General features: G+C 39.5%; 10 non-coding genes across 10 annotated transcripts; all 10 read right to left on the bottom strand.

The window, feature by feature from the left end:
• Positions 1-507: 507 nt before the first annotated feature.
• TRNAE-CUC (transfer RNA glutamic acid (anticodon CUC)) lies at positions 508-579 on the bottom strand. Its single transcript has one exon. It is a non-coding gene; the product is annotated as a tRNA-Glu (tRNA).
• A 527-nt stretch (positions 580-1106) lies between these two features.
• On the bottom strand, positions 1107-1178 carry TRNAE-CUC (transfer RNA glutamic acid (anticodon CUC)). Its single transcript has one exon. It is a non-coding gene; the product is annotated as a tRNA-Glu (tRNA).
• Positions 1179-1705: 527 nt separating this feature from the next.
• TRNAE-CUC (transfer RNA glutamic acid (anticodon CUC)) lies at positions 1706-1777 on the bottom strand. Its single transcript has one exon. It is a non-coding gene; the product is annotated as a tRNA-Glu (tRNA).
• A 1126-nt stretch (positions 1778-2903) lies between these two features.
• TRNAE-CUC (transfer RNA glutamic acid (anticodon CUC)) lies at positions 2904-2975 on the bottom strand. The gene has a single exon. It is a non-coding gene; the product is annotated as a tRNA-Glu (tRNA).
• Positions 2976-3484: 509 nt separating this feature from the next.
• On the bottom strand, positions 3485-3556 carry TRNAE-CUC (transfer RNA glutamic acid (anticodon CUC)). Its single transcript has one exon. It is a non-coding gene; the product is annotated as a tRNA-Glu (tRNA).
• Positions 3557-4083: 527 nt separating this feature from the next.
• On the bottom strand, positions 4084-4155 carry TRNAE-CUC (transfer RNA glutamic acid (anticodon CUC)). The gene has a single exon. It is a non-coding gene; the product is annotated as a tRNA-Glu (tRNA).
• A 527-nt stretch (positions 4156-4682) lies between these two features.
• On the bottom strand, positions 4683-4754 carry TRNAE-CUC (transfer RNA glutamic acid (anticodon CUC)). Its single transcript has one exon. It is a non-coding gene; the product is annotated as a tRNA-Glu (tRNA).
• A 1119-nt stretch (positions 4755-5873) lies between these two features.
• TRNAE-CUC (transfer RNA glutamic acid (anticodon CUC)) lies at positions 5874-5945 on the bottom strand. The gene has a single exon. It is a non-coding gene; the product is annotated as a tRNA-Glu (tRNA).
• A 527-nt stretch (positions 5946-6472) lies between these two features.
• On the bottom strand, positions 6473-6544 carry TRNAE-CUC (transfer RNA glutamic acid (anticodon CUC)). Its single transcript has one exon. It is a non-coding gene; the product is annotated as a tRNA-Glu (tRNA).
• Positions 6545-8861: 2317 nt separating this feature from the next.
• TRNAE-CUC (transfer RNA glutamic acid (anticodon CUC)) lies at positions 8862-8933 on the bottom strand. Its single transcript has one exon. It is a non-coding gene; the product is annotated as a tRNA-Glu (tRNA).
• Positions 8934-9329: the final 396 nt, after the last annotated feature.

Raw genomic sequence — 9329 nt, 5'->3', positions numbered from 1 at the left:
GATGAAGTAGGTGAACACTCCATGATAGAAAAGGAAGTTCTCTGAATGAAGTGCAATGAAATATGAGGAAGAGGGCTACTAGGAATCAGTTTTACAAGAAAGGAGAGGAAGATTGGTCATGTATAGCAATTTTCAAGTTTACCACACAGCAGTTTTGCCTCCTTGATGTATAGTACTGGCACCAAAAAAAGATGATTTTGATGAGCTAGATGTTGAGAGTTCCTGGCTCCATTATAAATTGTACTGGTGCGAAAGAAGACATTGATGATTCAGATATCAAACATGGCCTGAATAGTTCTGACAAAATTCTCTTTTCTACAAGAGCACAAGTCTTTTAGTAGCAAAAATTCATTTAGAAAGACATCTCACCCTTTGTTATCAATTTCCATGATCTGTTTTGACCACTCACAGCTTCTCAAGTCTAATTAAAGACGATTTCATATGAGAAATGATGCTCTGAAGTGTAAGAATCTGTGTTTACGTCAAAAACAGTCAGAAGACCTCCCTTTCCCTGACCGGGAATCGAACCCGGGCTGCGGCGGTGAGAGCGCCGAATCCTAACCACTAGACCACCAGGGAGTGATGAAGTAGATGAACACTCCATGATAGAAAAGGAAGTTCTCTGAATGAAGTGCAATGGAATATGAGGAAAAGGGCTACTAGGAATCAGTTTTACAAGAAAGGAGAGGAAGATTGGTCATGTATAGCAATTTTCAAGTTTACCACACAGCAGTTTTGCCTCCTTGATGTATAGTACTGGCACCAAAAAAAGATGATTTTGAGGAGCTAGATGTTGAGAGTTCCTGGCTCCATTATAAATTGTACTGGTGCGAAAGAAGACATTGATGATTCAGATATCAAACATGGCCTGAATAGTTCTGACAAAATTCTCTTTTCTACAAGAGCACAAGTCTTTTAGTAGCAAAAATTCATTTAGAAAGACATCTCACCCTTTGTTATCAATTTCCATGATCTGTTTTGACCACTCACAGCTTCTCAAGTCTACTTAAAGACGATTTCATATGAGAAATGATGCTCTGAAGTGTAAGATTTTTTTACGTTTGATAAATCTGTGTTTTCGTCAAAAACAGTCAGAAGACCTCCCTTTCCCTGACCGGGAATCAAACCCGGGCCGCGGCGGTGAGAGCGCCGAATCCTAACCACTAGACCACCAGGGAGTGATGAAGTAGGTGAACACTCCATGATAGAAAAGGAAGTTCTCTGAATGAAGTGCAATGGAATATGAGGAAAAGGGCTACTAGGAATCAGTTTTACAAGAAAGGAGAGGAAGATTGGTCATGTATAGCAATTTTCAAGTTTACCACACAGCAGTTTTGCCTCCTTGATGTATAGTACTGGCACCAAAAAAAGATGATTTTGAGGAGCTAGATGTTGAGAGTTCCTGGCTCCATTATAAATTGTACTGGTGCGAAAGAAGACATTGATGATTCAGATATCAAACATAGCCTGAATAGTTCTGACAAAATTCTTTTTTCTACAAGAGCACAAGTCTTTTAGTAGCAAAAATTCATTTAGAAAGACATCTCACCCTTTGTTATCAATTTCCATGATCTGTTTTGACCACTCACAGCTTCTCAAGTCTACTTAAAAACGATTTCATATGAGAAATGATGCTCTGAAGTGTAAGATTTTTTTACGTTTGATAAATCTGTGTTTTTGTCAAAAAAAGTCAGAAGACCTCCCTTTCCCTGACCGGGAATCGAACCCAGGCCGCGGCCGTGAGAGCGCCGAATCCAAACCACTAGACCACCAGGGAGTGACGGAGTAGGTGAACACTCCATGATAGAAAAGGAAGTTCTCTGAATGAAGTGCAATGGAATATGAGGAAAAGGGCTACTAGGAATCAGTTTTACAAGAAAGGAGAGGAAGATTGGTCATGTATAGCAATTTTCAAGTTTACCACACAGCAGTTTTGCCTCCTTGATGTATAGTACTGGCAACAAAAAAAGATGATTTTGAGGAGCTAGATGTTGAGAGTTCCTGGCTCCATTATAAATTGTACTGGTGCTAAAGAAGACATTGATGATTCAGATATCAAACACGGCCTGAATAGTTCTGACAAAATTCTCTTTTCTACAAGAGCACAAGTCTTTTAGTAGCAAAAATTCATTTAGAAAGACATCTCACCCTTTGTTATCAATTTCCATGATCTGTTTTGACCACTCACAGCTTCTCAAGTCTACTTAAAGACGATTTCATATGAGAAATGATGTTCTGAAGTGTAAGTTTTTTTAACGTTTGATAAGTCTGTGTTTTCGTCAAAAACAGTCAGAAGACCTCCCTTTCCCTGACCGGGAATCGAACCCAGGCCGCGGCCGAGAGAGCGCCGAATCCTAACCACTAGACCACCAGGGAGTGATGAAGTAGGTGAACACTCCATGATAGAAAAGGAAGTTCTCTGAATGAAGTGCAATGGAATATGAGGAAAAGGGCTACTAGGAATCAGTTTTACAAGAAAGGAGAGGAAGATTGGTCATGTATAGCAATTTTAAAGTTTACCACACAGCAGTTTTGCCTCCTTGATGTATAGTACTGGCACCAAAAAAAGATGATTTTGAGGAGCTAGATGTTGAGAGTTCCTGGCTCCATTATATATTGTACTGGTGCGAAAGAAGACATTGATGATTCAGATATCAAACATGGCCTGAATAGTTCTGACAAAATTCTCTTTTCTACAAGAGCACAAGTCTTTTAGTAGCAAAAATTCATTTAGAAAGACATCTCACCCTTTGTTATCAATTTCCAAGATCTGTTTTGACCACTCACAGCTTCTCAAGTCTACTTAAAGACGATTTCATATGAGAAACGATGCTCTGAAGTGTAAGATTTTTTTACGTTTGATAAATCTGTGTTTTTGTCAAAAACAGTCAGAAGACCTCCCTTTCCCTGACCGGGAATCGAACCCGGGCCGCGGCGGTGAGAGCGCTGAATCCTAACCACTAGACCACCAGGGAGTGATGAAGTAGGTGAACACTCCATGATAGAAAAGGAAGTTCTCTGAATGAAGTGCAATGAAATATGAGGAAGAGGGCTACTAGGAATCAGTTTTACAAGAAAGGAGAGGAAGATTGGTCATGTATAGCAATTTTCAAGTTTACCACACAGCAGTTTTGCCTCCTTGATGTATAGTACTGGCACCAAAAAAAGATGATTTTGATGAGCTAGATGTTGAGAGTTCCTGGCTCCATTATAAATTGTACTGGTGCGAAAGAAGACATTGATGATTCAGATATCAAACATGGCCTGAATAGTTCTGACAAAATTCTCTTTTCTACAAGAGCACAAGTCTTTTAGTAGCAAAAATTCATTTAGAAAGACATCTCACCCTTTGTTATCAATTTCCATGATCTGTTTTGACCACTCACAGCTTCTCAAGTCTAATTAAAGACGATTTCATATGAGAAATGATGCTCTGAAGTGTAAGAATCTGTGTTTTCGTCAAAAACAGTCAGAAGACCTCCCTTTCCCTGACCGGGATTCGAACCCGGGCCGCGGCGGTGAGAGCGCCGAATCCTAACCACTAGACCACCAGGGAGTGATGAAGTAGGTGAACACTCCATGATAGAAAAGGAAGTTCTCTGAATGAAGTGCAATGGAATATGAGGAAAAGGGCTACTAGGAATCAGTTTTACAAGAAAGGAGAGGAAGATTGGTCATGTATAGCAATTTTCAAGTTTACCACACAGCAGTTTTGCCTCCTTGATGTATAGTACTGGCACCAAAAAAAGATGATTTTGAGGAGCTAGATGTTGAGAGTTCCTGGCTCCATTATAAATTGTACTGGTGCGAAAGAAGACATTGATGATTCAGATATCAAACATAGCCTGAATAGTTCTGACAAAATTCTCTTTTCTACAAGAGCACAAGTCTTTTAGTAGCAAAAATTCATTTAGAAAGACATCTCACCCTTTGTTATCAATTTCCATGATCTGTTTTGACCACTCACAGCTTCTCAAGTCTACTTAAAGACGATTTCATATGAGAAATGATGCTCTGAAGTGTAAGATTTTTTTACGTTTGATAAATCTGTGTTTTTGTCAAAAAAAGTCAGAAGACCTCCCTTTCCCTGACCGGGAATCGAACCCAGGCCGCGGCCGTGAGAGCGCCGAATCCAAACCACTAGACCACCAGGGAGTGACGGAGTAGGTGCCCACTCCATGATAGAAAAGGAAGTTCTCTGAATGAAGTGCAATGGAATATGAGAAAAAGGGCTACTAGGAATCAGTTTTACAAGAAAGGAGAGGAAGATTGGTCATGTATAGCAATTTTCAAATTTACCACACAGCAGTTTTGCCTCCTTGATGTAAAGTACTGGCAACAAAAAAAGATGATTTTGAGGAGCTAGATGTTGAGAGTTCCTGGCTCCAATATAAATTGTACTGGTGCTAAAGAAGACATTGATGATTCAGATATCAAACATGGCCTGAATAGTTCTGACAAAATTCTCTTTTCTACAAGAGCACAAGTCTTTTAGTAGCAAAAATTCATTTAGAAAGACATCTCACCCTTTGTTATCAATTTCCATGATCTGTTTTGACCACTCACAGCTTCTCAAGTCTACTTAAAGACGATTTCATATGAGAAATGATGTTTTGAAGTGTAAGTTTTTTTAACGTTTGATAAGTCTGTGTTTTCGTCAAAAACAGTCAGAAGGCCTCCCTTTCCCTGACCGGGAATCGAACCCAGGCCGCGGCCATGAGAGCGCCGAATCCAAACCACTAGACCACCAGGGAGTGACGGAGTAGGTGCCCACTCCATGATAGAAAAGGAAGTTCTCTGAATGAAGTGCAATGGAATATGAGAAAAAGGGCTACTAGGAATCAGTTTTACAAGAAAGGAGAGGAAGATTGGTCATGTATAGCAATTTTCAAATTTACCACACAGCAGTTTTGCCTCCTTGATGTATAGTACTGGCAACAAAAAAACATGATTTTGAGGAGCTAGATGTTGAGAGTTCCTGGCTCCATTATAAATTGTACTGGTGCTGAAGAAGACATTGATGATTCAGATATCAAACATGGCCTGAATAGTTCTGACAAAATTCTCTTTTCTACAAGAGCACAAGACTTTTAGTAGCAAAAATTCATTTAGAAAGACATCTCACCCTTTTTTATCAATTTCCATGATCTGTTTTGACCACTCACAGCTTCTCAAGTCTACTTAAAGACGATTTCATATGAGAAATGATGCTCTGAAGTGTAAGATTTTTTTTTACGTTTGATAAGTCTGTGTTTTCGTCAAAAACAGTCAGAAGACCTCCCTTTCCCTGACCGGGAATCGAACCCAAACCCGAGCGCCGAATCCTAACCACTAGACCACCAGGGAATGATGAAGTAGGTGAACACTCCATGATAGAAAAGGAAGTTCTCTGAATGAAGTGCAATGGAATATGAGGAAAAGGGCTACTAGGAATCAGTTTTACAAGAAAGGAGAGGAAGATTGGTCATGTATAGCAATTTTCAAGTTTACCACACAGCAGTTTTGCCTCCTTGATGTATAGTACTGGCACCAAAAAAAGATGATTTTGAGGAGCTAGATGTTGAGAGTTCCTGGCTCCATTATAAATTGTACTGGTGCGAAAGAAGACATTGATGATTCAGATATCAAACATGGCCTGAATAGTTCTGACAAAATTCTCTTTTCTACAAGAGCACAAGTCTTTTAGTAGCAAAAATTCATTTAGAAAGACATCTCACCCTTTGTTATCAATTTCCATGATCTGTTTTGACCACTCACAGCTTCTCAAGTCTACTTAAAGACGATTTCATATGAGAAATGATGCTCTGAAGTGTAAGATTTTTTTACGTTTGATAAATCTGTGTTTTCGTCAAAAACAGTCAGAAGACCTCCCTTTCCCTGACCGGGAATCGAACCCGGGCTGCGGCGGTGAGAGCGCCGAATCCTAACCACTAGACCACCAGGGAGTGATGAAGTAGGTGAACACTCCATGATAGAAAAGGAAGTTCTCTGAATGAAGTGCAATGGAATATGAGGAAAAGGGCTACTAGGAATCAGTTTTACAAGAAAGGAGAGGAAGATTGGTCATGTATAGCAATTTTCAAGTTTACCACACAGCAGTTTTGCCTCCTTGATGTATAGTACTGGCACCAAAAAAAGATGATTTTGAGGAGCTAGATGTTGAGAGTTCCTGGCTCCATTATAAATTGTACTGGTGCGAAAGAAGACATTGATGATTCAGATATCAAACATGGCCTGAATAGTTCTGACAAAATTCTCTTTTCTACAAGAGCACAAGTCTTTTAGTAGCAAAAATTCATTTAGAAAGACATCTCACCCTTTGTTATCAATTTCCATGATCTGTTTTGACCACTCACAGCTTCTCAAGTCTACTTAAAGACGATTTCATATGAGAAATGATGCACTGAAGTGTAAGATTTTTTTACGTTTGATAAATCTGTGTTTTTGTCAAAAAAAGTCAGAAGACCTCCCTTTCCCTGACCGGGAATCGAACCCAGGCCGCGGCCGTGAGAGCGCCGAATCCAAACCACTAGACCACCAGGGAGTGACGGAGTATGTGAACACTCCATGATAGAAAAGGAAGTTCTCTGAATGAAGTGCAATGGAATATGAGGAAAAGGGCTACTAGGAATCAGTTTTACAAGAAAGGAGAGGAAGATTGGTCATGTATAGCAATTTTCAAGTTTACCACACAGCAGTTTTGCCTCCTTGATGTATAGTACTGGCAACAAAAAAAGATGATTTTGAGGAGCTAGATGTTGAGAGTTCCTGGCTCCATTATAAATTGTACTGGTGCTAAAGAAGACATTGATGATTCAGATATCAAACACGGCCTGAAAAGTTCTGACAAAATTCTCTTTTCTACAAGAGCACAAGTCTTTTAGTAGCAAAAATTCATTTAGAAAGACATCTCACCCTTTGTTATCAATTTCCATGATCTGTTTTGACCACTCACAGCTTCTCAAGTCTACTTAAAGACGATTTCATATGAGAAATGATGTTCTGAAGTGTAAGTTTTTTTAACGTTTGATAAGTCTGTGTTTTCGTCAAAAACAGTCAGAAGACCTCCCTTTCCCTGACCGGGAATCGAACCCAGGCCGCGGCCGAGAGAGCGCCGAATCCTAACCACTAGACCACCAGGGAGTGATGAAGTAGATGAACACTCCATGATAGAAAAGGAAGTTCTCTGAATGAAGTGCAATGGAATATGAGGAAAAGGGCTACTAGGAATCAGTTTTACAAGAAAGGAGAGGAAGATTGGTCATGTATAGCAATTTTAAAGTTTACCACACAGCAGTTTTGCCTCCTTGATGTATAGTACTGGCACCAAAAAAAGATGATTTTGAGGAGCTAGATGTTGAGAGTTCCTGGCTCCAATATAAATTGTACTGGTGCTAAAGAAGACATTGATGATTCAGATATCAAACATGGCCTGAATAGTTCTGACAAAATTCTCTTTTCTACAAGAGCACAAGTCTTTTAGTAGCAAAAATTCATTTAGAAAGACATCTCACCCTTTGTTATCAATTTCCATGATCTGTTTTGACCACTCACAGCTTCTCAAGTCTACTTAAAGACGATTTCATATGAGAAATGATGTTCTGAAGTGTAAGTTTTTTTAACGTTTGATAAGTCTGTGTTTTCGTCAAAAACAGTCAGAAGGCCTCCCTTTCCCTGACCGGGAATCGAAGCCAGGCCGCGGCCATGAGAGCGCCGAATCCAAACCACTAGACCACCAGGGAGTGACGGAGTAGGTGCCCACTCCATGATAGAAAAGGAAGTTCTCTGAATGAAGTGCAATGGAATATGAGAAAAAGGGCTACTAGGAATCAGTTTTACAAGAAAGGAGAGGAAGATTGGTCATGTATAGCAATTTTCAAATTTACCACACAGCAGTTTTGCCTCCTTGATGTATAGTACTGGCAACAAAAAAACATGATTTTGAGGAGCTAGATGTTGAGAGTTCCTGGCTCCATTATAAATTGTACTGGTGCTGAAGAAGACATTGATGATTCAGATATCAAACATGGCCTGAATAGTTCTGACAAAATTCTCTTTTCTACAAGAGCACAAGACTTTTAGTAGCAAAAATTCATTTAGAAAGACATCTCACCCTTTGTTATCAATTTCCATGATCTGTTTTGACCACTCACAGCTTCTCAAGTCTACTTAAAGACGATTTCATATGAGAAATGATGCTCTGAAGTGTAAGATTTTTTTTTACGTTTGATAAGTCTGTGTTTTCGTCAAAAACAGTCAGAAGACCTCCCTTTCCCTGACCGGGAATCGAACCCAAACCCGAACGCCGAATCCTAACCACTAGACCACCAGGGAGTGATGAAGTAGGTGAACACTCCATGATAGAAAAGGAAGTTCTCTGAATGAAGTGCAATGGAATATGAGGAAAAGGGCTACTAGGAATCAGTTTTACAAGAAAGGAGAGGAAGATTGGTCATGTATAGCAATTTTCAAGTTTACCACACAGCAGTTTTGCCTCCTTGATGTATAGTACTGGCACCAAAAAAAGATGATTTTGAGGAGCTAGATGTTGAGAGTTCCTGGCTCCATTATAAATTGTACTGGTGCGAAAGAAGACATTGATGATTCAGATATCAAACATGGCCTGAATAGTTCTGACAAAATTCTCTTTTCTACAAGAGCACAAGTCTTTTAGTAGCAAAAATTCATTTAGAAAGACATCTCACCCTTTGTTATCAATTTCCATGATCTGTTTTGACCACTCACAGCTTCTCAAGTCTACTTAAAGACGATTTCATATGAGAAATGATGCTCTGAAGTGTAAGATTTTTTTACGTTTGATAAATCTGTGTTTTCGTCAAAAACAGTCAGAAGACCTCCCTTTCCCTGACCGTGAATCGAACCCGGGACGCGGCGGTGAGAGCGCCGAATCCTAACCACTAGACCACCAGGGAGTGATGAAGTAGGTGAACACTCCATGATAGAAAAGGAAGTTCTCTGAATGAAGTGCAATGGAATATGAGAAAAGGGCTACTAGGAATCAGTTTTACAAGAAAGGAGAGGAAGATTGGTCATGTATAGCAATTTTCAAGTTTACCACACAGCAGTTTTGCCTCCTTGATGTATAGTACTGGCACCAAAAAAAGATGATTTTGAGGAGCTAGATGTTGAGAGTTCCTGGCTCCATTATAAATTGTACTGGTGCGAAAGAAGACATTGATGATTCAGATATCAAACATGGCCTGAATAGTTCTGACAAAATTCTCTTTTCTACAAGAGCACAAGTCTTTTAGTAGCAAAAATTCATTTAGAAAGACATCTCACCCTTTGTTATCAATTTCCATGATCTG

This window comes from Pseudophryne corroboree, chromosome 8 (assembly GCF_028390025.1).
Source record: "Pseudophryne corroboree isolate aPseCor3 chromosome 8, aPseCor3.hap2, whole genome shotgun sequence".
Classification (NCBI taxonomy): Eukaryota; Metazoa; Chordata; class Amphibia; order Anura; family Myobatrachidae; genus Pseudophryne; species Pseudophryne corroboree.
The sequence above is the reverse complement of the archived record's forward strand: the minus strand, read 5'-3'. Positions and strand labels throughout refer to the sequence as shown.